Source organism: Perna viridis, chromosome 8, assembly GCF_037379345.1.
Source record: "Perna viridis isolate PV_CMFRI_1.1 ecotype Kerala chromosome 8, ASM3737934v1, whole genome shotgun sequence".
Classification (NCBI taxonomy): Eukaryota; Metazoa; Mollusca; class Bivalvia; order Mytilida; family Mytilidae; genus Perna; species Perna viridis.
This window is the reverse complement of record NC_142452.1, coordinates 246,643-272,243: the sequence shown is the minus strand read 5'-3', so window position 1 is coordinate 272,243 and position 25,601 is coordinate 246,643. Positions and strand designations below refer to the sequence as shown.

Genomic DNA, 25,601 nt, shown 5'->3' with positions numbered 1-25,601 from the left:
TATTTATGTAACTTCTTCTTGTTTCCAATTATACTTAAAAAAAAACCATTCAATTATTTCTGAAGGGATGTTGCCACAGGTGAAAGGAAAGTTGCCAATTTTGAATGAAAAGTCATCACGTTTGTCGTAAAGTTTGGGTAACAGTTTTCCTGTACCATCGATTTCAAACTGTAGGTCAAGATATGAGGCTGACTTCACAGCGTCTGTAGTATCCATTATCTCTTTGAGGTAGATGCGATTTATCAAATCCCCGAAATTAGGATTGTTTAAAGATAACACGTCATCTATATAGCGGAAACTGAGATTAAAGGATCTAGCCAAATGATATTCTTTCTTTCGGATCAGATCAGCTACAAAGTCAGCCTCATAAGAGTGATAGGTCAGCGAGTAAAGGAGAACAATTTGTTCCAATTGGAATGCCAACCGTTTGTTGAAAAACATGTCCATCACACTGGACATAAACATTTTATGTGTCCAGTTTACCCGCCTTGCGTATGATGTACTGACCCATTTTATTATTTGTGTACAAGTATTTATTGTCCTCCAGGTAACAATACATTTCTTTTGACTTGTTTATTACTTGTTTTTCACCGAGGTATTTTTTGTATATATGTGCAGTTGCTGACACTTTCATTGTTTAGCCTTATGTATTTTTGCTATTGTGTAGTTACTTGTTTTTTTTTATATGTTCTTTTAATTCCCCTTCTTGGTTATTTTATACCCTTAAGTACATATAATGCTATTTACAATTAACATGAACAATACTAATTCTTAAAGTCATTAACACATTCCTTTTTTTCTCAAAATAAGAATTTAATAAATAATGTCTAAGCACTGTCCTATCACAATTAAAACACAACGTGTGTCTATAACACAATGTTCAACATCTTTTTAACCGTCAATAAAGTTTATACGTCACAGGTATTCACCTGATTAGACGATGAGTTGTGTTCACAGACCATTTACTTTCATACACACTCAGTTTATTTAAGGCACCGAAGAAGGTCATTTGTTAACTGAAAATTTTGGTCATTATATATTTTATTATGGTGTATTAAAATATTTGTCGGTATCGTTGTACAATCCTTTAGACTTTTAAATTGGTTGGGAGGTTCCGGTGTGTTTTGAAGACGGGGGTATTCATCCGAGATATTAGTTATTTTTCATTGCCAAAACTTAGTCTCTTTTTTAATAACGTGTTTTCAGCCACGACTTCCCTTTCTGAGTCTTTCGAAATGAGTTATATGCACCCAGTGGTTTCTTTTAAAAGTTCTGTTTTAATTGAACCATATATTTTTATTACTTTTTTTACCATACTGATATTTATTTAAGATTCCTGACCTACAATGGCTATTTAGTAGTTGCTATATATTATCTTTCCTTTGTTCAATACGATTCAGTTTGAACAATGCATTTTATCTTGGAATTCACAAGAAAGAACATCGTTTCTCAAGATCCTTAAATCATGTTACCCTACCTGTGCATCTTGTTCATGCTCCCAGTTTCTAAGTGTCCAAGTTCCTCATTTGCTTTTGTTGCTGTGTATGTACTATTATTCTCTCTACTAAGTTATATAAGTTTGAATAATGTACATTTTGTTCTAACTTGTGCTAGCTCTGTCTTAACTTCTCTAAGTATGTCTGCAAAATATTTTGATTGTCTCGACTGAGTCTCACCATGTCCAATCAAGTCTCAAAAAGTTTTTGACTGTGTCTCGACTTGTCTTATCTTGTCTGGACCAGTATCGACTAAGTTTTCACCAGTCTCAACATGTCTCCAAGAGTCATGAACAGTGGTACCAGTCTTGAATAGTCTTAAAGAAGTCTCGACCAGTCTCCAATGAATCGCAAACTGTCTCGATAACATATATTTAACAATTTAGGACTGAAAACAGTCCTAATTTAAGACTTCAATGATAAAACCACTGTATCTCTTTTATGCATGAATTGCATTTTGCATAATTTTTATGGAGACTATTACTTCATTATTCAGGTTATAGGAAAGAACATTCATAGTGATACTATGATATGGAAAACATCAAAGTTTGGATGGAAGAATTTGAAAAGAAATTCAAATAAAAATAGTTTAATTGAAAAATTGGATGTTTCACCGCTGCCTGTGAAATAAAAAAATATATTAAATACAATTTACTCTGCCTAATTTAAATCAATGCATGCATACAAACATTTTCAGTAGATAACAAATTCTACATACTCTTAGATTTAAACAACGATATTGTGTTGAGAAATTGAATCAGTAACAACTGAAAAATGTAAAAATTTCGGCCAAAATTGATTGTGCAGATTATAGCTTGAAACTCGTTCGTGGTTACCTCTGAAGCCCGTCTTTTTAAAGACTCCTTTTCGTCCCCGAAGTTTTTTTTTTTTTGAAGAATCTGAATCGCTTTTCGGTGCACTCAGGAGTCCTCGGTACACACAGGACCAAATAAAAATAAAAATCTTTATGTGACGTTCATCATTATACTAGTGAAAATTGTCTACTAGTATTTACGCTATTCAGACAATATACAATATACCGCACAACCGAATTAATTTGCGCGCTGTGGATTTGAAATATGCAGCAGATAGATCAGGCACAGAGTAATACCAATTATAATTGAAGTACTCTCTGTTTTCGATAAGTTACATGGGCTATGTATACATGTGTATACAGAATTTGTGTTTATATTGAGTGAAAAATAAAGCGGAATTAGCGAGAAAACAACAATGCAATTTTTAGAGATGCCTCATTGGAATAAATATAAAAATAGAACTTTATGTATTTCAGCGATTAACCAACCTCAACGGTGCAACCAAATTTGAGATCATTAATTAAAAATATGTTTACATGTAATATTAGACTAGGAGCTTGAAACTAGTATTTCTATATTAAAAATTAATTCTTTAAAAAATGACGGTTTATGTCCATTGTGCCACAACCCTGTTGTCGGCGATTTATTTCAGTTAATCGGATTCCCTGGGATAAATCCACGATGGTATATATACTTATAACTTAATTGCAAATACATTATGTATCGGACGTCATTTGTAGGGGCGATTTTCCCTCAATTAAAGATAGCGTGGGCAGCTTCTTTTATCTTTTCGCGGTTCGAGAATCTGTTGTGTGGGTGTGGGCTTGCAATTAACAGATAGGTATACACGTAGGCATTCATATGTATATATATCTAAATACATGCATGCAATTTGTTAAAAAGTGGGAATATTTGTGTAATTTTAAGTAACTTTTAAAAATGAAGTACATTTTTATTTTCATTAATTCATAAATTACAGGCCCAAGTAAAACGCAATATTTCAGGGTCCATAACTTTTTAGATATATCCCGGGTAAGAAAATTAAGAATATCATATGTTTGAAGTGGCTCGAATAAAATGTTTATGACAATAAGTGAACAATAGCCTCTTTTAAAAGGTAAAAATGAACTACATTAAAAAATATAAATTAAAGGTACAAAATTGGAAGGTATATCTAATATTTAGATATTAAAAAGTACCTTTATTCAGAAAAATTATACTTAAAATACAATATACTTTCCCACTTTAAAATAAATTAAGACAATTTCCAAACATTCTAATGCTATAATGGATGAAAAACTCATGTCGAGACTAATAAGGTTGTTCAGAGCTTTGAATTAAATTGTTGAGACAGTTTAAAACTTATTCGAGACTGGTTGAGAGTAAGTCGAGACTATTTGAGACTGGTCGAGACAAGTTAAGACTTGTGAAAACTTGGTCGAGACAGGTCAAGACTGTGTCAATACAAGTCGAGACATGGTCGAGACTAGTTGAGACTAGTATGGACAAGGTGTGACTCGGTCAAGGTAATCCAAGTATTTTTCAGTCATATTCAGAAAAGTTAAGACAGAGTTACCAAAAGTTAGAACACAATGTACCCTACTGGACTAATATAACTTAGTAGTGTCTTTGTTGTGTTTGTCTGTTTTCCATGTTTGTTCTTTGTAACTGGATTATCTATAAGTCCTATTTTTCGTTTAATTTTTTGGTATTATGGTTTTAGTGAACTGGGTGTGTCTATTGTTTTTAATACATTACAGAAAAATCGAGTACTCTTTCGAGGTTTGTACAGCTTGTGATCTTTGTCGTAGAAGATAAGTGCATTCAGTTTTTATTGTTTGTTTTATTGTTGTACTGTCTTGCCAGTGTCCAAGTTAGGGGGGTTCAGCGCTTACAGACGTTTAACCCAGTAACATACTTGCCTGCCCCATGCCGGGAACCTGTATTCAAGTGGTTGCAATTTTTCTGTTTATGTTCTTTTTCATCTTTTTTAAAATACATTACAGAAAAACGAGTACTCTTTCGAGGTTTGTACAGCTTGTGACTTTTGCCATATAAGATAAGATGTTTGCATAACCTTGGTTCCCTTGATTTCTCTCTTACGTGTTAAATATATAGATTATGTCGATTTTCGCCTTTTATGGAAAAATTCACATCATTTGTTTTGGGCTTTTACAGCTTGCTTTTTGATATGGTATTTGCCAATTATTGAAGACCACAGGGTGACCCGTCAAAATTTAATTGCTGTTTCGTAGTTTGTGATTGATGAATGTCTCATTGGCAACCATACAACATTTCATTTTTTATCATCAAAATTTTTTCTTGATTTTCATATTTTGTTTCACATTTGTGTCCTGTCGAGAAACATGTTTTTCCTATACTCTTTGGTATTGGTATTGTAAGATTATTGAATGTATTTCTTGTACCTTTCTCTTTATATATATATATATATATATATATATATATATATATATATATGTATATATATATATATATATATATATGTATATATATATATATATATATACATACATATATATATATATATATATATATATATATATATACGTTCGTCTCGGAGTGTGACGACCCTATACTGCTCAAATTGATACTGGGAACGTAAACATAGAAGGGTCGTTTTAATTGTCCGAACTAAAGTATATTCCATATTTGATGCTTGCTTAAAATGGACATGTATTTTCAGCCATAAGTGATTATTCAGATCTAATCAATCATTTTTTTAAAGGTTTCCGTTCATGTGATCTCTATATTAAATACAATTTAAAATTTGTTCTTATATTATTTTCAAATCTAAATCGTCGCCCTTCATATCGTGTTTTCTTTTTTTACGATTGCTCAGCCCTACTATAGTATTGAGTAATAAAGGTTTATGTATTATGTGTATTCAAATCTCATTTTCCAGGTTTCTCTTTCTTGTTTTCAACGAAACATTTTTAATGAATATTTATTAATTGTCATTTATTGTTGTTGACGGTGATTGTATGTTATTCGTTTTGCTTTTTTTGGTCTTTTCGATTTGTATTATTTGATGTGTTATATATACTGGAGTTTTCCTTTTTGCACCTTGTAATGATTATTGTTCTAACTGTAGCTTCCCTTTTTACTCTACTTATACTAATTTCTTTTATTACTTGTAGGCAAAACAGTATTCTTTTTTATTCTTCTCTCTTTAAGGATTGGTGCACATTCTTTTGAAGCAATCTGGAAAAGATATTCGTAACTTATAATTAAGTGGTTCGTCAAGTAATTGTATTTTATTTCAGGTTAAAGTTCGTTTGATTTTATCCCATTTTATGTGAATTTATAGTACATTCATGGGGCAAACTTTCAAAACAGTTAATAAAGTATTGGGTAAAGAAGTCTTTGGCATGGGACCTGGGGCAATGAGGGAGCATTGAACATGGAGCGTGATATTTATCAGAAAGGCATTGATACAAAAACATTTTTACGTCAATTAAAAATGGAAAAATGTATTACCGGTGAAATGATTGTAAAAAATCAGACAAATTCGAAGCATTCATGATTCCTGTTTATGATTTATGGGTCTATGTTGAATTTAGATAGATAATGAGATATTGGGAATATCATTTCGGGCAATGCAGGATCGGGTCTGGAGCATTAGAATGCGGAATGTGGCAAAGGGCGTTGGGAAAAGTGGACAGTTTACCCTATGGAATAACTATATATTTATCTCCTTTTCAATGGTTATTGTTAATTTTAATGCACAAATTCTTGTTTCCATTCCATATATTTACATTCAGCTTCCGTTGTGTTTTGAATTTTAAAGTTGTTTTATTATTATTATTATTATTATTTTTCTGTCTCGAAACTTGTATTGCATGAGTGTTTAACCGTCTCGTCTTAATTCTTATTTTTTTGTTTGCAATTTAGCATGATTGTTTCCATTATTTCATAAATTGATTAATCTTTAAATTTGGATTTGACATCATAAGAACAAATCGGGAGATTTCTTAGTAAAACAAGGAAAGATCATTTTATTGGTACACTTATATTCAATACAGTCCAAATTGCTCAATTATTCTTAAGTTTCAATTGGTTATATCTAAATGTTCCTGAAATATTCGACAAGGTTTCAATACACACAATTGTGTAATTTTTTTCTGAAAAGGAATAACGGCACAAGCCAATACACGTCAATGAGGCCGTATCCATACCAATCAATCAACAGTTAACGACTTTAATTTCTCTGACCATTTACTTACATTCCAATTCTTTTTCATCATTTTTTTTATTTAAAAAAAGTTCGTGTATGCAGAGTATATTCAAATTAGATCTTTAAGAGATAGTTTAATCTGCCACAATTATGTGCAAATATCATGTAAACTATTATTATGATGAAAAGATAATATTTCTTTGGAAAATTAAAAAAAGCATATTTGAATTCATCTGCATAACGATTACAATCTACCTGATGTAAAACACAAAAATGAACCAGCTTATTGTTAAATGTATTACTGTAAATATATTACTCAAAAATATATCTTTCCACATCGCTGATTTATTTGTTCCGTATTTTACGCCTGGAATAGGAAGAGTCTGCAATTATTGTTGACCAGTATTAAGTAGTAGCAACATTTAAGAATAGTATAATACAAAGAGTATCGATATATCTGCATTGCACTGCATCTTTATAAACACATTTTCAAATGTAATATTAAATCGACCGATTTGTATTTTGTTTGAATATTTTGCCATATCATTTAATTATAGATACACACATACACATTTGTATCTAAAGGCATCGACAATTACCACATCCCGATCTATACATATCTTCCCTGTATCAATTTGATCCGATGGAGCAGTGTAGTGAATAGAATCGTCACATTCTGAGACGTTTGTATAATATTGATTTGTTGTGATATGCATCATTAATTTGATCATCTATCCTACATAATAACATCTAAATGAACTGTCCCTTACTACCATATATCGTATACTAAGTTACAGCCCTAGATCAATCCTACGAAGAGGAAAGATCCGGTCAGTGAAAACTATATTTTTATATAGCCCAGCTGGCCGAGTGGTCTAGGGCGCTGGACTTTGTGCAGGCGGTGTTGCCATAGATGTCACAGCGGTACGAGTTCGAGTCCCGTGGAAGGAACGACCAAAAATTTGCATCGTTGGGAATTGTTCAGATCTTTCTATATATGTTTTGTGATATAGTAATTCTTATAACGTGTTTTACCTTTAGTCATTGACTTTCTAGATTTGTTACAATCACATAATGATGAACATGAACGGTTGCTATGTTGTTTCCTAAAAGAACAGAATACATCACACTTGTCATAATCCCATAATAAATAATCGCATTTATAAACTAAAACGTTTACCACCAAAGTACTTTGGAATTTTGTACTCAAGACTAAAATTTCACTTCTCTTCCTCTATTGACCGAATTAAATTAAAATGGATTTATACGGAATACACACGCGTGAAAGATAATGACACTATAGAAACTAAATCACAAGTAAACCAAATATACACTTTTTTCTATGTATTTGGATATGTATCTCGTCCTTTGACCATATTCTCTTGTAAGAAGTTGCAACTCCTAAGTGATGCTACAAATATAAAAATGTAAAAGGTCTGATGAGATAATAAAAACGATATAGTTTCCGTTATTATTTTTCTCTTTGAAGATCTTTATATTCTGTCAAATTACACCAAGCATGTACTAATATAATACTTCCCTTTTTTTAAGCTAAATTCCTAATCATAACTAAAGAACAGATGCAAAAATGGTCAAAGAGTAATCAAGGGAATCAAGGTTATAGCGGTAATCAAAAGAATGTAATCCAGGGACAAAGACCAGACATGGAAAACAGACATACACAACAAAGAACATAAAGTAACTAAAATCATACATACATAGTAACAAAAGTAAATGAGCAACTCGGATTCCACTAAAAACTGGGAGCATGGACCAGGTGCACCGGTAGGGTAAGCGTTCTCTGCTTTTCTATAGACGACCATAAAACTTCTGTAGTGATGACTTCAATCTGGTAGCAACATGACCCTGTTCCAGAAGCCTATTTTTAGAATTCTAGCGCGATACAAAAAGTCTGCGTAGTTTCGGCAAGTTCTGGCATAACGTATGAGTTGTGATATGGACACTCCATACGCAGTAGCCAAAGGGATGTTGCCACAGATGAAAGGACAGTTGACAATTCTGAATGAAAAGTCATCACGTTTGTCGTTTACCAGCTAATAATGAATCAAACATTATTGAACTAGTTGACCTGCTATTAAAAGTATGTTGGCCTATCTCTGTTTATTACACTAGAAAATCCGCGAGCTAATGGTGATTTGTGTGAACAAAGTATTCATTGAATCGTTGAATATACAATATAACATCATTAAGACCCAAATCTGAAAATCACAACGGCACCAACTACATTATTTTCTTAACTTGAAGTTCTAGACCACTTCCTTTCATGACAGAATTTAGTGAAAACGATCTCTTACGGATGACGCAAGTGTTATTGAAAATACTCTAAAACAAAGCGAATATTCAATACAAACTTCAAAGGACACTTCTATAAATCTTTAGAATATACATACTTCAAAAAAGTTAAAAAAAAGAAAGTTTTCCATCATATTTCCATTAATTGATTAAAATGACGAATATTCCCCATTCATGCATCCAAGCTCTCTTGATTCTAAAATTTCTATGGTACTGAAATATATACAAATATAATTAAATGTGTTATAATGTACTTGACTTTCGACTCAATATTAACAATATTTTCAGTGGATGCAAATCAAAATATGTATAGAAAACTTGAAAATAAATCTTAAAGCAATACGTTTATGTTATGTTTATGTTGCTTCTTCATCATGAAATAACATATGGAAATATAAATACATAAATATGTCTACACATTTTCCAACAATGTCAAAACTGTCAATATTAGCCGTTCAGACCGCAGGACTCGAACTCGTACTGATGTCATATTTATGGCAACACCGCCTGCATAAATTCCAGCGCCCTAGACCACTGGGCCAGCTAGGCTATATGAAAGCATAGCTTTCATTGGCCGGGCCATTTCTCCTCTTAGGATAAATCTAGGGTTGTAACTTAATACACAAAGTATGGCAGTACAGGACACCTCATATAGTGTTTCATACTGTAAGGAAGAGGATCAATTAACGACACATGTCACAACAAATCAATATCATACGTACGTCTTAGAGTGTGACTACTCTATTCACTACGCTTCCATCGGATTTTAACTGATACAGGGAAGATAACATAAGCATTTAAGGATCTGAAATAAAAACTCAAACGATATTAGAATTTTCTATTTTTCAAAGCATTTTTTTTGGTTGATCACTCCGCGGGGTTCGAACTCGTACCGCTATGACATCTATGGCAACACCTCATGTACTGAGTTCAACGCGCTAGAACACTCGGCAAGCTGGGCTATTTGAATATATTGCTTTTGCTGGCCAGGTTTTTACTCTTCGCAGGTTAAATCTAGGGTTGTAACTTAATGTGATAGAACAGTGGTAACACATTATTGATTAAATTGTTATTTTTGAGAAAGAGAAGAATTTGTTAATGACTTTAAGAATATGCAATAGCAAAAATACCTAAGACTAAACAATGGATGTGTCAGTAAATGCACATGGATAAAAAATATCTCGGTGAAAAACAAGTAATAAACAAAATGTATTGATACCTGGAGGACAAAAATACTTGTACTCAAATAATAAAATGGGTCAGTACATCAAACGCAAGGCCAGTAAACTGGACACATAGAATGTCCAGACTCACATTGATTTAAGGATGTATCTTATATAATTGAACAGTATATATTTGAACATGTTGTATATTCTGAGATCCTCGCTTATACTATCATAATAAAAGTTACACTCAGTACTTATTCGTCTTGGAATTATTAATTCGTACCAGACTCTACCATATTAATATACGATATATGTATGATAGTACAGGATAGCTCATCCAATACGTCGTGGAATCTTATAAGGATTTCCAAAAACAAGATATAGGACGCCCACATACACAAATAGAAATAAAGTTTAATCTGGAACATCTGGAAAGATTTATATTTTTATACTTCAAAATGTATTTCTGTACTTATCTGAAATAATTTGTAATTTATTATGCACATCATATTTTTGTAATTATAGAATTGGCCTAAAAAATACAATGGCAAGTACAAAAGTATTTAATTAAAAATGTTATTAAACGTTCTTGGGACAGTTAATAGAATTGAACCAAAATATTTAAAGTATAATAAATGAGTTTTTGTGGAGAGAGTACATACCCACGACACGGATAAATCAGAGCAATCAAAATATTACTTGTTTATGTAAAATAATTATCAACCAAAATTTAGAAGGTTCTCAACACGATGCCAAGAGAGAAGTTTATAAATCCTTTACTTTTAAAGAGTAATCAAGGGAACCAATGTTATAGTTGAAGTAACACATATCAATAAATGTGTCCATCTATTCCATGAAAAAGAAGGAATACGTTAAAAATTAATATATAGAATTATGTATTAAAATACAAAAGTTTGAGAAATCCCCGTTGATTATTCATGTAAAAAAATGAAAATGAAAATAATTAGAGTTTTATGTGCAAGTGTGTGTTCTAGACCTTGAGTTTGACTTTGACAGAACCTTAAAATAGTTTGAAAATAAAACCTTTTACTTGATTTGAATAGAATTACCAATAATTTATTGGTCTCTTTTATGTAACATTTGAAATCAATTAAAAACTGATTGTACTACGTTGCGCATGGACAAAGGTTTGGCAAAACTAAAGAGGCCTAATACCTTTGACAGATATTTGAGTTATTTACTATGGTCATCACAATTGATTTTAAAATGGAAGCCTATTGACATTTCTATAGCAAACGAGACATCCAAATGTTTTCATTTGTTTTTATTTAAGAAAATTCAAATATTATACATATTTCTGAATAAAGTGAACGTCTGTTTTCCTATAAGAGGTAAGGTTTCATATTTTATTTTTAATTCAATTCACGGAAAAAATCGAGAAAAAATGGATTTCCCGGTAGAAACTGTGTCCTGGAAATTTTATTTGTGGTTAAAATTCGTGGGCATAGCAGCATAAAGGACGAAAACATCCATTGGGCTTATCACGCTGGATTTTTAGCTTTTATACATCTTGTTGGCTGAAATTTGTCCCATAACATTTTGAAAAGCACACAGGTAATCAATTTCGAATAATATATATGTGTATGTTTTAGTTTTAAGAGATGTAAAAGAACAACCTGTTGATTCTGTAATCAAAAGAAATGAAAAAAAAAGTCTCTGAATACCTTAAAAAATCATTATTCAATATATCTCGTGGCAGCATTATGTCATTTGATATAAATTAGTACATGTATGACTATTAACTCCAGAATTGAAAATACTTAAAAGACTGAAACCTACTAGAACTTAAAATCTATTAACATATTGGGCTAGCATTATATCTCAATTTGTACTGATTTATTTATCATTGCAAGCACAATTACTTCCATTCAGAAAATACAAAGAACAACTGTTTATAAAAATAAATGTCGCTAGACTTACATTCAAGCAATTAGAATAATTTTGCAATCAAATATCAAGTAAATATATCGAATACTACATAACTCGAATCAATGTAGATAACTACTTGTCACTGTTCCCAACATTTTATACAAGGGTAACAAAGTAATATTAGAGGAAGCAATTATTTAAACATTACAGTATTTGTTAACCGCAAATATATATTAAATTACGCCTCATTGATTTGGTTTATGGCAACAAAAATAAAAAATTGAGAAGAAAAAAGTATTAACATTTACTGTTTTTTAATCATCAAAATGAGAAGAAACATGAAGATTTTTGAAATTCCAAAACAAAGAAATGAAATGTTATATACAGGGAAAATACTGAAAAAACTAAAACCTTACTTTTCCTTTAAAATTTGATTAGTCCAATTTATATTATCTACTTCTTGTCGCTAAGTCTTACAAAACTAAAATATTTATTTTTCAAAATACATCGTGTATTTAATTTCGTAATCAAAATAATTTGGCTATATTTTTTTCAATGTTCCAGTTTGTGCACTTTTTTATTTTTGTGAAAAATTCAGATGTTTTCAATTTTTCAAATACTTATGTTTGTTTTATTTTAATCCATATACAAGGAAGAGTCTAAGTGTGGTTAAATGAAGTTAAATGAAAATTACACGGGATATATTGTCCTTTTCGTTGATTTAATCCAAAAAACAACTTATTTAGCTTTTTGCCCATGTTACAGTGCCTCTATATGTACGTTTCAGTTGGTGCACTGTAATATACGTGTTTATTCAAATTGTTTGATGCGTTCAATCACTCTTAAGAATATTTGTCTAAAATTTATATAAGTTTTTTGTAAAGTTATTATCAAAGATTTGTTTAGATGTAATTTACGTCGCTGTTTTGTTCGTTTATTCATTTTTTATTCATTGGTTTAATAAAAATAAAAGGTAAGATTTAATGTAAATCGTATTGTTTCCTATCATTTACTATGTAATAAAGCGCATTAAACCAAATTATTTGTCACACGAGTAATTTGTGTGTTGTACATGGTGCATGTATTTATGATCGGTGTAAACTACTGGACGTCGTATCTATCATGATCCAGACGCAATAATAATAGGATAATTAATTGGGAAGAGTAAATAACCAAAATATGATCAATAGTGCCGAAGAACACCTAATGATTTACCATATTTTGATTATTTTCGTTAACAATTTGATTACCCTATTTATTCTATAGCTTATCTCCATTGTTCGTTGCAATATTCAACATTAATTTGGAATTTTGTGAGCGGCGGATTGATATTCGGGCGATGGCGTCTTGTGACATTTTTCGGGAGGAAGTCTGAGAGTGAAATGACCTAATTTATTTCATATTTTAAATTACAAAAATGTTTACACTGGGAACATGCAGTAAGTCACTGCTATCTATGAAATAATATTTAAGTGTATGAACACATGTTATCACGTTTATTTATTTGTTTGTTTTTGTTTTTTTTTTGTAGGAGTTTGTAGATTTCTGTGTGCTGATTTTGATTTTAGGCTATGCCTAAATGAAGGACCCACCTCATCCTTTGTTTATGGTTCACAGCAATGTTGCTTTGGGTGAAAACTTACTCGGTAACAAGAATGATTGAGACTTTCTTCTGGGAAACCTCAATATATTTCTAAACCGAATAAACAGATTCAAAATCGTATTCAACTTATGCAGTCTAATATATGTCGGTGAAACACAAGAACGATTAAACAATAAAAGTATGCAATCATCGTTTGGGATTTAATACCACCAAATCCTCGGCAGTGGTTAAACATTTCGATCAACAGTTGCATTCAGTTGTCCCTACAAATATCGTACTCTTGAAGTATACCATCTAAAGAGTCCTAAGTAAAAATTATTGTAGGGAAAGAAAGGAATACTGGATATGCAGATTAGGTACTGCAATACCTTACAGGTGCAATGACAACATCAAAAGTATAGGAAACCTTTCAAGCCAATATAACAATAACATAAATCTGATGAATTTATTTGATAAAATCCAAGACGGATATGGAGTAATGGCCATCGCCATTATACATCATCTAAGATACATGGTGTCATACAAAAACATTTTGGACTTCAATACATTTGAACTAAACTTTTTTTATGCCATTTACTCTACTACTCTCAATTTACAAAACAAGTCTTGACACTTCTGTTTCTGAACCAACCTAATCACTATACAGAAAACGTCACTACCGAATTCCCCCATCCTTCACAGACAAATCAATACCAATTATTTTATATTACTTTACTTCTATTATTGCATCCAAAATTTTCAATTATAGAAGTCTATCGCATGACTTCTAAATTAAGGAACTTTAAAGTTTAATCACCTGGCTGTTCTTACCAATATTCTTAGTGAAGGTCCAATGTACCAGTTTTGGATGTGTAAATGGTATGCATTCTTTAAACCTTGCATTTTAGAATCTATAATCGGTAATTCATTTGGAGTTGCTGCCGTAACAGTTGAATATAACATTCTATAAAAGGCCACTTTTTATTATTATAATTATACTTTTTTTTGGATAATTTTATATCGGGCTTAACAATGAGGATATTTATCAAGTCATTTTCTATTTCTTAGTAGAATAGTTGTTTATTTATAATTAACATCTGTTTATATATTTGTTAACCAGTTGTTCCTTTCATAAAAATGAATCTTATCTTTAATTCATAGATTTCCGTGCGTGCATATGTTCATGGTAATGTAATTTCTATTTATTGTACACATATGAAACTTCTTACAACAAGCCTGCAAATTGAACTACGATGTCATTTCAATATTTGCTCTTAATAATTTGCTTCCGTCGTTTGTATATTATATCGATATTATTTTATTATTTCGGCTACACAGGAAAAAATATTTCACACGAATTTCACATGATTTTTATTTGAGCTGAGCAAATAAACTTTGTGACAGAGTTCACGTGAAATTCGTGTGAATCAAGCCTTCACGTGAAATTCACATGATTTGTTAGCATGCAATTCATGTTCAGTGAATTTCACTTGGGAATCACGTTATTTTCATGTGAAGTTCAAGTGAATTTCATGTGAAGCTCGATTGACATGAATTTCACGTGAATAATATCTGCCTGTGTGATGTATATACATATCATTGTACATTTTAATTTCATTTTAAGATTTTTGATGTCATGTAGTTGTTCCAATTTTTGGTGATGTTCACAGTACTTATTTTTGTGTCTTCTGTTACATAAATATTTATCTCGTGCTATATGGTAGTAATTAAAAGGTGTGTTTTTTTTTCATTTCATTTACCTTTTATGTAATTCAATTTTAAGTTGGAGTCTTTTGCGACGAAGGTGTTGAATACAATGTTTTGCATATATATAAAATCACCGAATGATGGTAACTTTTTTTTTTATAGATACCGATATCCTTCCTCAAAATAGTTCAAGATCAAAACATAGATTCTGAAGCTGAATCACGCTGTTGGTGATTGTACCCTTAACAAAGGCACGCATAAGCAAATAAGGGATCTGAATGAAAACGATAACGAAAGTGTTTTTATCAAAAGATAGAAATGAATTAACAGTTGAAAACAGTCACAGTGGAAAAGTCAAATTATAGTAGTACGGCGTATTGTTGTATAGCATGTACTACTGTATCAGCTTTAGACCAAGGCCAAAAAATGAATTATTTTTTTTTCTCGTTTATTCCATGCGGAGAAATTGTTTGTAATCTGTTCCAAAAGCTATCTCGAGACACTCTATTACACTTTGACCAGTTGTTATTATGTTTTATGGTCGTAAAAACAATGTTGTGGAGATCCTTCTGGGTGTGTCCGGCAGATGTAAGATGGCGACTTAGAGGGAGGTCTGGTTTACATTTGTAGTCATTGCGATGACCATGCATGCGCCTGTTGAATAGTTGTTCTGTTTCGCCTACCCACTGCATACCAAATTGGCACTTGAGAAGATATATGTTGTTTTCGGTTTTTAAAAGATGGCAAATCCCTTTCCAGTGCAGTAGCTTTTACACGTTTTGGTGTGCAGTATCTGGGTACAAGTCTTACATGGAGGGCTTAGGATGTTTTTGAATAGCTTTCCAATTCGAATGAAGTAGATGCGAGAGTTTTCCAAACGCTGGATGGTAAGTAATCACAAAAGGAACCCTTTTGTTCTTTTTGTTTGGTTTTACTTGATGAGATCATTACCCCTGATGTTGTTAGCACGCTCAAATCCCCAATCCCCCGAAAAAACGGGGTAACCATCATGACAAAAATGATGTATCTAAGAGTAATGACGAAGTCTGGCCCTAGTCCTGTTTAAAATTCCCATGGTGAAATTTATTCAATAGGAAAATATATAGCATATGTTCATTCCTTATTGTAATATATCTCCTAGGTTATGCTTCAAATATAAGAAAGTAAAAGGTCTAAATGAGATCATAAAACTTTATATTTTTCCGATATTTTTTTTCTTGGAAGATCTTTATATTATATTTGTTTTTTTATATCATGTTAATACCTTTCGAAGTTCTTGCGTTGCTACATAATTACACCTGTCGAATTACACAAAGCATGTACTTATATAAAGCTTACGTTTTTCTTTAGTGTAATCCTTAACCATAATTGAAGAACAGGAGAAAACATGGTCAAGAAATCAAAGTTATATAAGTAATATCTCGTTGACAAAGGAAGGCACTAGATGCATGTAAGAACACGAGTTTTTCTTAGAGCTGGTATTTATTTTACTAAGGCACCTTTTTTGTAAGTACCAGGTGTTAAAGTGGCATAAACACATTTGTAACATACTATGTTTCAGGTGAATATAAATTGTTAACTTCACTAATGTATTGCTTATTTTAACAAACGACAGATAATAATATTATTCATTACAAATACTGTTACACTATGAAGATATTACGGTAAGCTAAAGTATTTATTAAATTGATTTTACTGAGACGGCAAAATATCTATCCTTACTGCCTTATCGAGTTAATGAAATCACTTCAACGAGAATAGTTGTATACATCTACATATGATTCATATGTGTATGTTTTAGTTTTAAGTAATATAAAATTAAAAAAGAAAAACCTGTTGATTCTGTAATCGAAGCAAATGGAAAAAAAAATTCTCCGTATGCCTTTTAAAAATCATTATTCAATACACATATATTTCATGGCAGCATTATAGCATTTGATATAAGTTAGTACATGTATGAGTATCAACTCCAGAATTAAACAATACTAAAGAAGACTGAAACTTACTAGGACTAAATATCCATAACATAATGTGCTTATTTTATATCTCAATTTGTACTGATTTGTTGATCACTGCAAGCACAATAACTTTCTTTCAGAAAACACAAGCACATCTTGTTAAAAAGTTAATGTCTAATTTTGCAATCAAATATGAAGTAAATGTTTAAGAATCGAATACTACATAACTCGAATCAATGTAGATAACTACTTGTCACTTTTCCCAACATTTTGTACACGGGTAAGAAAGTGATATCAAAGAAAACAATTATTTCAACATTATAGTACTTTTTAACCGCAAAAATATTTTTAATTTACGCCTCATTGATTTGGTTTATGGCAAGTAAAATCAAAAGAGGTAGAGAAAAAAAGTATTGACATTTGATGTTTTTCTTCATCAAAATGAAAAGAAACATGAAGATTTTTGAAATTCTAAAACAAACAAATAAAAATGCTAAATAGAGAAAAAAATTTGAAATTAAAAACTTACTATTTCCTTTAAATTTCATGAGTTCAATTTACTTTATCTGATTCTCGTCACTAAGTCTTGCAAATATATTATGTTTTTAAAATTCATCATGCGTTAAATGTCGTAATAAAAATTATTAGGCTAATATTATTTTTCAATGTTACAGTTTGTGCACTTTTTTTTAATTTTTGTGAAAAATTCAGAAATTTTCGACTTTTCAGAAGCTTATGTTTGTTTTTTTTTTAACTATAAACAGGGGAGCGTCTAAGTCTTGTTAAATTGAATTACCTCACGGGATAAATTGTGATTAATCAACAAGTAACCTATTGAGCTTTTTTACCCATGTTACAGTTTCTCTGTATGTATGTTTCGGCTAGTACACTGTAGTGTACATGTTTATTGAAATTAGTTGATGCGTTCAATTACTGTATAAAAGAATATGTCTAAAATCAAAATAAGGTGTGGTTTTAAGGGATTTGTTTAGATGTAATTTATGTCGCTATTTTGTTGTTTATTAATTGTTTTCATCTATTGGTTTATTTGAAAATAAAAGGTAAGATTTATTGTTAGTTTGACAGTTTCCTATCATTTAAACTTTGTAATCCAGCACATAAAACCAATTATTTTGTCAGACGTGTAACTTGTAGGATATACATGATCGGTACGATTTTAAAGTATTCCATATTATATATGACAAAATACTCAAAGTTCTATTTATCATGATCCAGACGCATTAATAATAGGATAATTAATTGTAAAGAGTGAATAAACAAAATATGATCACGAGTGCCGGAGAACACCTATATGTAATGTTCGTGCAGAATTGTTCTTGGCACTAGTCGCCATACTTCAGTTATTTACGATTACCAATCGATTATTCTTTTTATTATATAGATATATAGAATCAGTAAATCACTGCTATCTGTATAATTACTAAAGAGTGTATAAAGTTGACAGTTCTAACATCGTTGGGAATTTTTAAGACCCATCTATAAGTTGATATCGGATCCGTTTTATTCCATAGAGCAGTGCAACGAATAGAGTCGTCATATTCTGAGACGTTTGTATAATATTGATTTGTTGTGACATGCATCATTAACTTGATCCTCTATCCCACCTAATAACACCTAGATGAACTGTTTCGATCTACCATACATCGTGTACTAAGTTAAAGCCCAAGATTAATCCTGCGAGGAATGACCCGGCCAGCGAAAGCTGTGTGATAAGTCTTATTGAAGGAAATATATTTGATGATCCACAATAATTTGACATTTTATAGCTAGATGGAAAATGAAAAAAAATAAAAATCGTACGTATACAGTGGTTAATCATACATTTACGTGCACGTACATGCATGTATGACTAAGGTATCTCACACAACAGACCCTTACAGGGATATTGGTAGCTGTAAGTCTGTAACTAATAAAAGTAGGTACATTAACAATTGTGGATAGAACCAGCCTTCGGGATACATTGGATGGTCATGGTATATGTCCTGCATTACATATGACGAAGACTGTAAGGCCCAAATTTGGCACAAATTCTTTAACTTGTTTACATTTTATTCATATTTTATTTGTATGTACATGTAGTGTTTCTTTTTATCTTTTCAAAATGGCTTTTTTAGGAGAGCTTTGTTATCTTTATATTGCGACAATAACACAACAATTTTTGACAAGTCTAATACCGATTTTGAAATTCTTTTAAGGTATATGAAGACGACAATTATACACTTATTGAAGAGTTGGGAATATGCTAGAAAGAACGACCTGAAAAATAATTCAATCAAGATAAAAAAAAAAATTATTCAAGAACACATTTGGTTCACCAGCAATCGTGTTAAATCGGAGATTCTGTCCGCCTTGTCACTTCGAGAATGAAGACAAAGTACATTCCATATTGATTGTGATGTCTTTAAACACATAACTTGGTACTTCTTGATCTATTGTCGATTTGTCAAATAATATGATTATACTTTTTTCTTGTTCTTGCATGAATTAGTTTTCTAACAATCGTACAATTTATCCTGTTTAAATGAGTCTTAATCACGCTTTACATATTTCTCATAATTGTTATGATCAATTAAATTATTACATTTCCACTTTTTTTCTATATTATTTTCATTAAATTTTCTTTTTTTTCCGTATAATAAAATGAATAGGCTTTATATATTTAAATCGAAATAAACTATGTATATTTATTTTTTAAGGAATGTCAACACAAAATACATCTGCTTGAAAAATATAGATTCTTTATCCTTATTAATAAACCTTTCAAAAATTATAGATTTATTTAAAATATCGTTATATCGCCGGATATGCACATTTGTCCCATATCATACCGATTCGAGACCCGATATTCAAAATTTATCAAAAAGTATTTGCAAAATGTGATGGGACAAATGTCAGCCAACAAGATGCATAAAAGCTAGAAACCCAGCATGATAATCCAAATGGATGTTCTCGTCCTTTATATTTCTAAAATCTCTGATATTTTGCCCATCAGAAAACTGCTATGCCTACGAATTTTAACAAAAATAAAATTTCCATGACACATTTTATACCGGGAAATCCATTTTTTTTTCGATTTTTTTCAGTGAATTTGATTAAAAATAAAATATGAAACCATACATCTCTTACAGTCACCTTATTCAGAACTATGTATAATATTTTTCTTTTCTTAAATAAAAAAATGAAATCATTTGGATGTCTCGTTTGCTATAGCAATAGGCTTCCATTTTAAAAATCAATTGTGATGACCATAGTAAATAACTCAAATATCTGTCAAAGGTATTAGGCCTCTTTAATTTTGCCAAACATCTGTCCATGCGCAATGTAGTACAATCAGTTTTTAATTGATTTCAAATGATAAATAAAAGAGACCATCAAGTTATTGGTAATTATATTCGAATCAATTAAAAGGTTTTATTTTCAAACAATTTTAAGGTTCTTACAAACTCAAGACCTAGAACACATACACTTGCACATAAAACTCTAGTTATTTTCATTTTTGATATGAATAATAAACGGGGATTTTCTCAAACTTTTGTATTTTTTATACATAATTCTATATATTATTTTTTACCGTATTCCTTCTTTTTCATAGGGAATATGGACACATTTATTGATATGTGTTATATTTTCCATATAAGTCAAATGCATACTTCATTTTGTATATATGATTTTAGTTACGTTATGTTCTTTGTAGTGTGTGTCTGTTTACTATGTCTGGTCTTTGTCCCTGGATTGCATTCTTTTGATTACCGCTATAATCTTGTTTCCTTCATTAATCTTTCAAAGTGAAGGATCTATAAACTTCTCTCTTGGCATCGTGTTGAGGTCCTTCTAAATTTTGGTTGATAATTATTTAACATAAACAAATAATATTTTGATTGCTTAATTTTATCCCACCATTCATACCATATTTTGGTAATTTGAACCATAAACAATTATTGGTAACATTTTCGAACGCCTTTCTTAAATCAATAAAACAGGCGAAAGTAGAAAGACGTGACAGTTACATGTAGCGATCATTTAATATTGTGTATAAACTATAGATATGATCCAAACAGCTTCGTTTACTACGAAATCCGCATTGTTCATCAACCAATGACTCCGAATCTTTTATCCATTACACAAATCTATGATCACAATACGTTTTACATGACACTGATATTAAAATTATACCGCGGTAAGTAAGCGGTAAACGAATATCAGTACAAATTGGTTTAACAATATGATTAATAATTCCTTGTTTCCATTGAAGAGGCGACACACTATTATCAATACAAAATGTTTATATTTTATGTAACATATCAAGACTGGTAATTTTCGTCAGGACTTCTGACGGAATATTGTCAATACCAGCGGCTTAACGCAACGTCAAATGTTTCACGGCTTCTTCAACTTTATAGCGTGAAATAGGTTCATTCAGACATGCAAAATCCTATATTGTGTCCTCATTTGCAGAATCCTGTATACTTTGTATCTTGATGATTTCAAAATTACAGTCGTCATACAGTGAATCGTCGGATACTTCATTCTACAATTTATGATAGTCTGATTTAAATCGTTTTAATGCACTATCGCGGTCTGTTATAATTTCACCGTTATCGTCTATTACTTCTAATAGTATTGTATATTTTCTGTCATAAGAAATTCAAATTTTACCAATATGTCTCCAAAAGTCTCTAGAATTAGGTTTTTCCAGTTCATCAAATAAAATATCCTGGAAATTAATTTGATACTATCGTTTAAATTTTCGTAAATGTTTATCAAAATCATCACGCGCAAGGCAGTATTCTTGTTTCAGTTTACGCTTAATGTTTGTGTGCTGAGTACATTTAAACAACAGTTTTTTTCTTTACTATTGGCAGCATTCCATTTATCTTGTAACACGTCATTCCAAGGCTTATTCATAAATTTGGTTTTACTGTTCATGGTATGAGAAGTGTTTGAACTTTTCACTGTTCATTCATTAGAAAGTTAACAAATGTATCATACGCTTTATTTACACTTTTATTTATTAAGAGTGCATTTTCAATGCGATGTATAGTATATTGAAGTCTCTTAATGTAAGAATTCAAAACCTCCGCTGATAATTTTGAAGTATCAACTCAAACACGTCCATCATTTTCAATGACAGCCGCTTCATCGGGAAGAATAATTTTTATCCAAGTAGAGAATGGTCTGGACGCTTGCCAGGCACACACATCCTATGTTTCTCAATCCAATATGACATTGTATTTATTTTAAATTCCAATACTATTGGCAAACATTCGTATGGAAACGTATGGAACTAAAACGTAGTCAACGACTGAGTTTCTTTTCTTTGACACACATGTGAAATTATCATGGATCCCACGGCGACCATTGAAGACACAAAAATTTACGTCTACTAAAAAGTCTAAGAATAAATCTCCTAAATGATTTTCAGTTGTATCGAGAACGGTACAACTTAGAGCAATATCTACATCTTCAGGATGCCGTGGAGGACTACGCAAGAAAATGGATAAAACGAGAAGAAGAAGACATTGATTCTGTCAAAGTGGTTAAAGGCCGTGAGATCTTTAATTTTAAAACTGGTGAAAGTTTCAAGTAGGTCAATGAGTGCCAATGCTACATCAGTTTTCAAGGACCCTGTTGTAGCAAAAACATTGTCTACAATACATGACAAATATGTTGTCGTACTTTCCCATTTATTTGGGAAAGATTTATTTCATATCAGCTTCGACGTTGCTTTCAAAACGTTTGTTTTATTCTCGACAGATTGCATGCTAACACTTACTGGCCCAGATTTTGAATCGCACCTTTACAACTTTAATGTTGGACGGTTTTGATTTTCCCTGGTTTCCATCTCGGCGGTTAGGAACAATTCTCGATCCAATTACCCTATACTTGTCACTTTTCCCAAGCTTCTTCGGTATCGTGCAGGTATTATTTTGCTGAGATATAATTTCATAAGGAATAACATTTTCAATGTTAGTGGAGCCAAAAGTCTTATTTCCCATCAGCTTCGACATTGCTTTCAAAACCTTTTTTATTCTCGACAGATTGCATGCTAACACTTACTGGCCCAGATTTTGAATCGCACCTTTACAACTTTAATGTTGGACGGTTTTGATTTACGGGTACGTTTATTTAACACCTTTGACTTTTGCTTCCAGCGTGGAATTTGGTCTTTAAAATCATTTCATTGTGAGTTAAACTCCCGTTTCATTTGATCGACTTCATGTTTCACTTTTCGCTCTATGAGCACTACTGCTAATACTTTTGATATGTTATTTTCCAATGTATTTATACGTTCTGTTTAGGAAATACGCATATTGTTTATACATGTACTATTTGTTTGACCAAGAACCATCACTTTGAGCTCACTCATCTCTGTATTTGAATCACAGAGTTCAGAAAGCTATTTGATCTATTGTCATTAGGTTTGAGTTTTGTGGGAGTATCTGCATCTGTATCAGATTCTAATGATCTTTTCTGGCTTACAGTACCATTAATGTTCGTACTTATAGTTTTGTTTATATTGGTCTTATCATGCACTATAGCTTTATTCACAACCTGGTTACTATGTATTAGAATAGATTCCACATAGGATCCAGCAGTTCTTGAATGCAGTGGATCGAACTCGATAATGTCAAATCCATCCATTTCTGAGCAATTATGCAATACAAATTATTATATTTATCAAGAAATGATGTATCAACGTTAATACCACAAAAATATCTAGTTCAGCGTATTACATATCCAATTTTATCAAAAGGAATCTTTCCTAAAAAAATCAGTACGTCTTCCCGATGAGTCAGACATGCTAACTTTTCCGTGCATTTCAGCTGAGGATGTTGAAATCTAAGAGTGTGACAGAATGACGTTCCGACTGATAATATATAAATTTAGCACTCAATTGCTAGCCTTTGCAGAAAAAAAGTTTATTCAGTATCGAGGGGTTGGACAGGGGGATATTTAATCCACACTTCCCTTCCTCAGACCACCGCTTCCCGATCCCGAAATATCTTAGGCTAAAATGCCCTACTCCAATGAGCATCCACTGGTCAAAAATGTTCTGCATTCGATGTAATTAAATAGCTTCCGGATTTTATACAGCGCTTTACTTTCCTCTGTAGCAGGTCTCGGTAGATTAGTAAGATATAGCTTCTGTTAAAATTAATATAAAAAGGCGAGTACACTCCGTAAATGTTTCTCCATATACACGTACTTTCCCTTACATTTTGGGCTGTATTATACGAGGTAAATCTAGGCTATTAATCAGGTCATCAAAACATTTGTTTCTATGTATTAAGAAATAATTTGCAATAAGATTTCTTCGAACAATCTGTAGGATATTGCAAATAATCATGCAATGGTCTTAATTCTCAAACTTTGTCACTTCAGATAACATCTACATTTATACTACACTAATAGACCCTCAAAGGCAATTATGAAATGATTTACAAGTACATGTTGATCAATTCAAAATGTCTCAAACGACGTCCGTAGAAACACATTATCCTTTATTTCATGATCCAAAATAAATTGTATTTTTAAAGCAGATTGATGTCGAAAACAAGAGATAATCTAAGACAGTCTGGACTTTGTATTATATTGTTATTTAGTACACTCGCACCTACATGTTTTCGTGCTCCTACAATGTATGTTACCAAGTCATAAAAAGCTTGCGATGCAACGGATGAGGTCCGCCCATCATACACAAAGTCTAAAATCATACAAGTCAAAACCAGACCATACAAATCTATGAACTCCTACAAAAGAAAAAACAAACAAACGAACGTGACAACAGGGGCTAATACACTGAAGTATTATCATACAGATAGCAGTGATTTACTAACTCTATATATCTATATAATAAATAGAATATTCGATTGGTAATCGTAAATAATCGAAATATGGCGACTCGTGAAAAGAACAATTCTGCACCCACATTACATATAGGCGTTCTCCGGGAATCGAGGTCATATTTTGTTTATTCACTTTTTCCAATTAATTAACCTATTATTATTGCGTCTGGATCATGATAAATACGACGTTTAGTATTTTGATCTATATGATATAGAACACTTTAAAAAACGTACCGATCATGTATATCCCACAAATTACACGTCTGATAAAATTAATTGGTTTTAAGTGCTGGATTACAAAGTTTAAATGTCAGGAAACAGTAAGACTAACAAGAAATCTTACCTTTTATTTTCAATTAAACCAATAGATGAAAACAAGTAATAAACAACAAAACAGCGACAAAAAATTCCATCTGAACAAATCCCTTAAAACCACACCTTATTTTGATTTTAGACATATACTTTTTATACAGTGATTGAACGCATCAAATAATTTCAATAAACATGTACATTACAGTGTACCAGCTAAAAAGTAGATACAGAGAAACTGTAACATGGAGAAAAAAGCTCAGTAGGTAATTTGTGGATTAAATCAAGGGACAGCACAATTT

At 31.4% G+C, this 25,601-nt stretch overlaps 4 long non-coding RNA genes across 8 annotated transcripts; 1 reads left to right on the top strand and 3 right to left on the bottom strand.

Moving 5' to 3' along the window:
- Positions 1-6,266: 6,266 nt before the first annotated feature.
- On the bottom strand, positions 6,267-12,088 carry LOC148608717 (uncharacterized). Of its 4 annotated transcripts, none has more exons than XR_015914536.1 (4): positions 11,927-12,088; positions 9,542-9,833; positions 8,918-9,032; positions 6,269-7,917 (listed from the first exon to the last, which is right to left on the bottom strand). It is a non-coding gene; the product is annotated as an uncharacterized LOC148608717 (long non-coding RNA). The 4 variants fall into 4 exon arrangements; XR_015914535.1 differs by having other exon boundaries at positions 6,272-7,917; positions 9,542-9,624; positions 11,927-12,081; XR_015914534.1 differs by lacking the exon at positions 11,927-12,088 and having other exon boundaries at positions 6,267-7,917; positions 8,225-9,032; positions 9,542-11,652.
- Positions 12,089-15,443: 3,355 nt separating this feature from the next.
- LOC148608716 (uncharacterized) lies at positions 15,444-17,754 on the bottom strand. Of its 2 annotated transcripts, none has more exons than XR_015914538.1 (2): positions 17,652-17,754; positions 15,444-16,311 (listed from the first exon to the last, which is right to left on the bottom strand). It is a non-coding gene; the product is annotated as an uncharacterized LOC148608716 (long non-coding RNA). The 2 variants fall into 2 exon arrangements; XR_015914537.1 differs by having other exon boundaries at positions 15,444-16,462; positions 17,652-17,726.
- Positions 17,755-18,044: 290 nt separating this feature from the next.
- On the top strand, positions 18,045-19,913 carry LOC148608715 (uncharacterized). Its single transcript, XR_015914532.1, has 2 exons — positions 18,045-18,183; positions 18,525-19,913. It is a non-coding gene; the product is annotated as an uncharacterized LOC148608715 (long non-coding RNA).
- Positions 19,914-21,015: 1,102 nt separating this feature from the next.
- Positions 21,016-25,476, bottom strand: LOC148608714 (uncharacterized). Its single transcript, XR_015914539.1, has 2 exons — positions 25,334-25,476; positions 21,016-24,894 (listed from the first exon to the last, which is right to left on the bottom strand). It is a non-coding gene; the product is annotated as an uncharacterized LOC148608714 (long non-coding RNA).
- Positions 25,477-25,601: the final 125 nt, after the last annotated feature.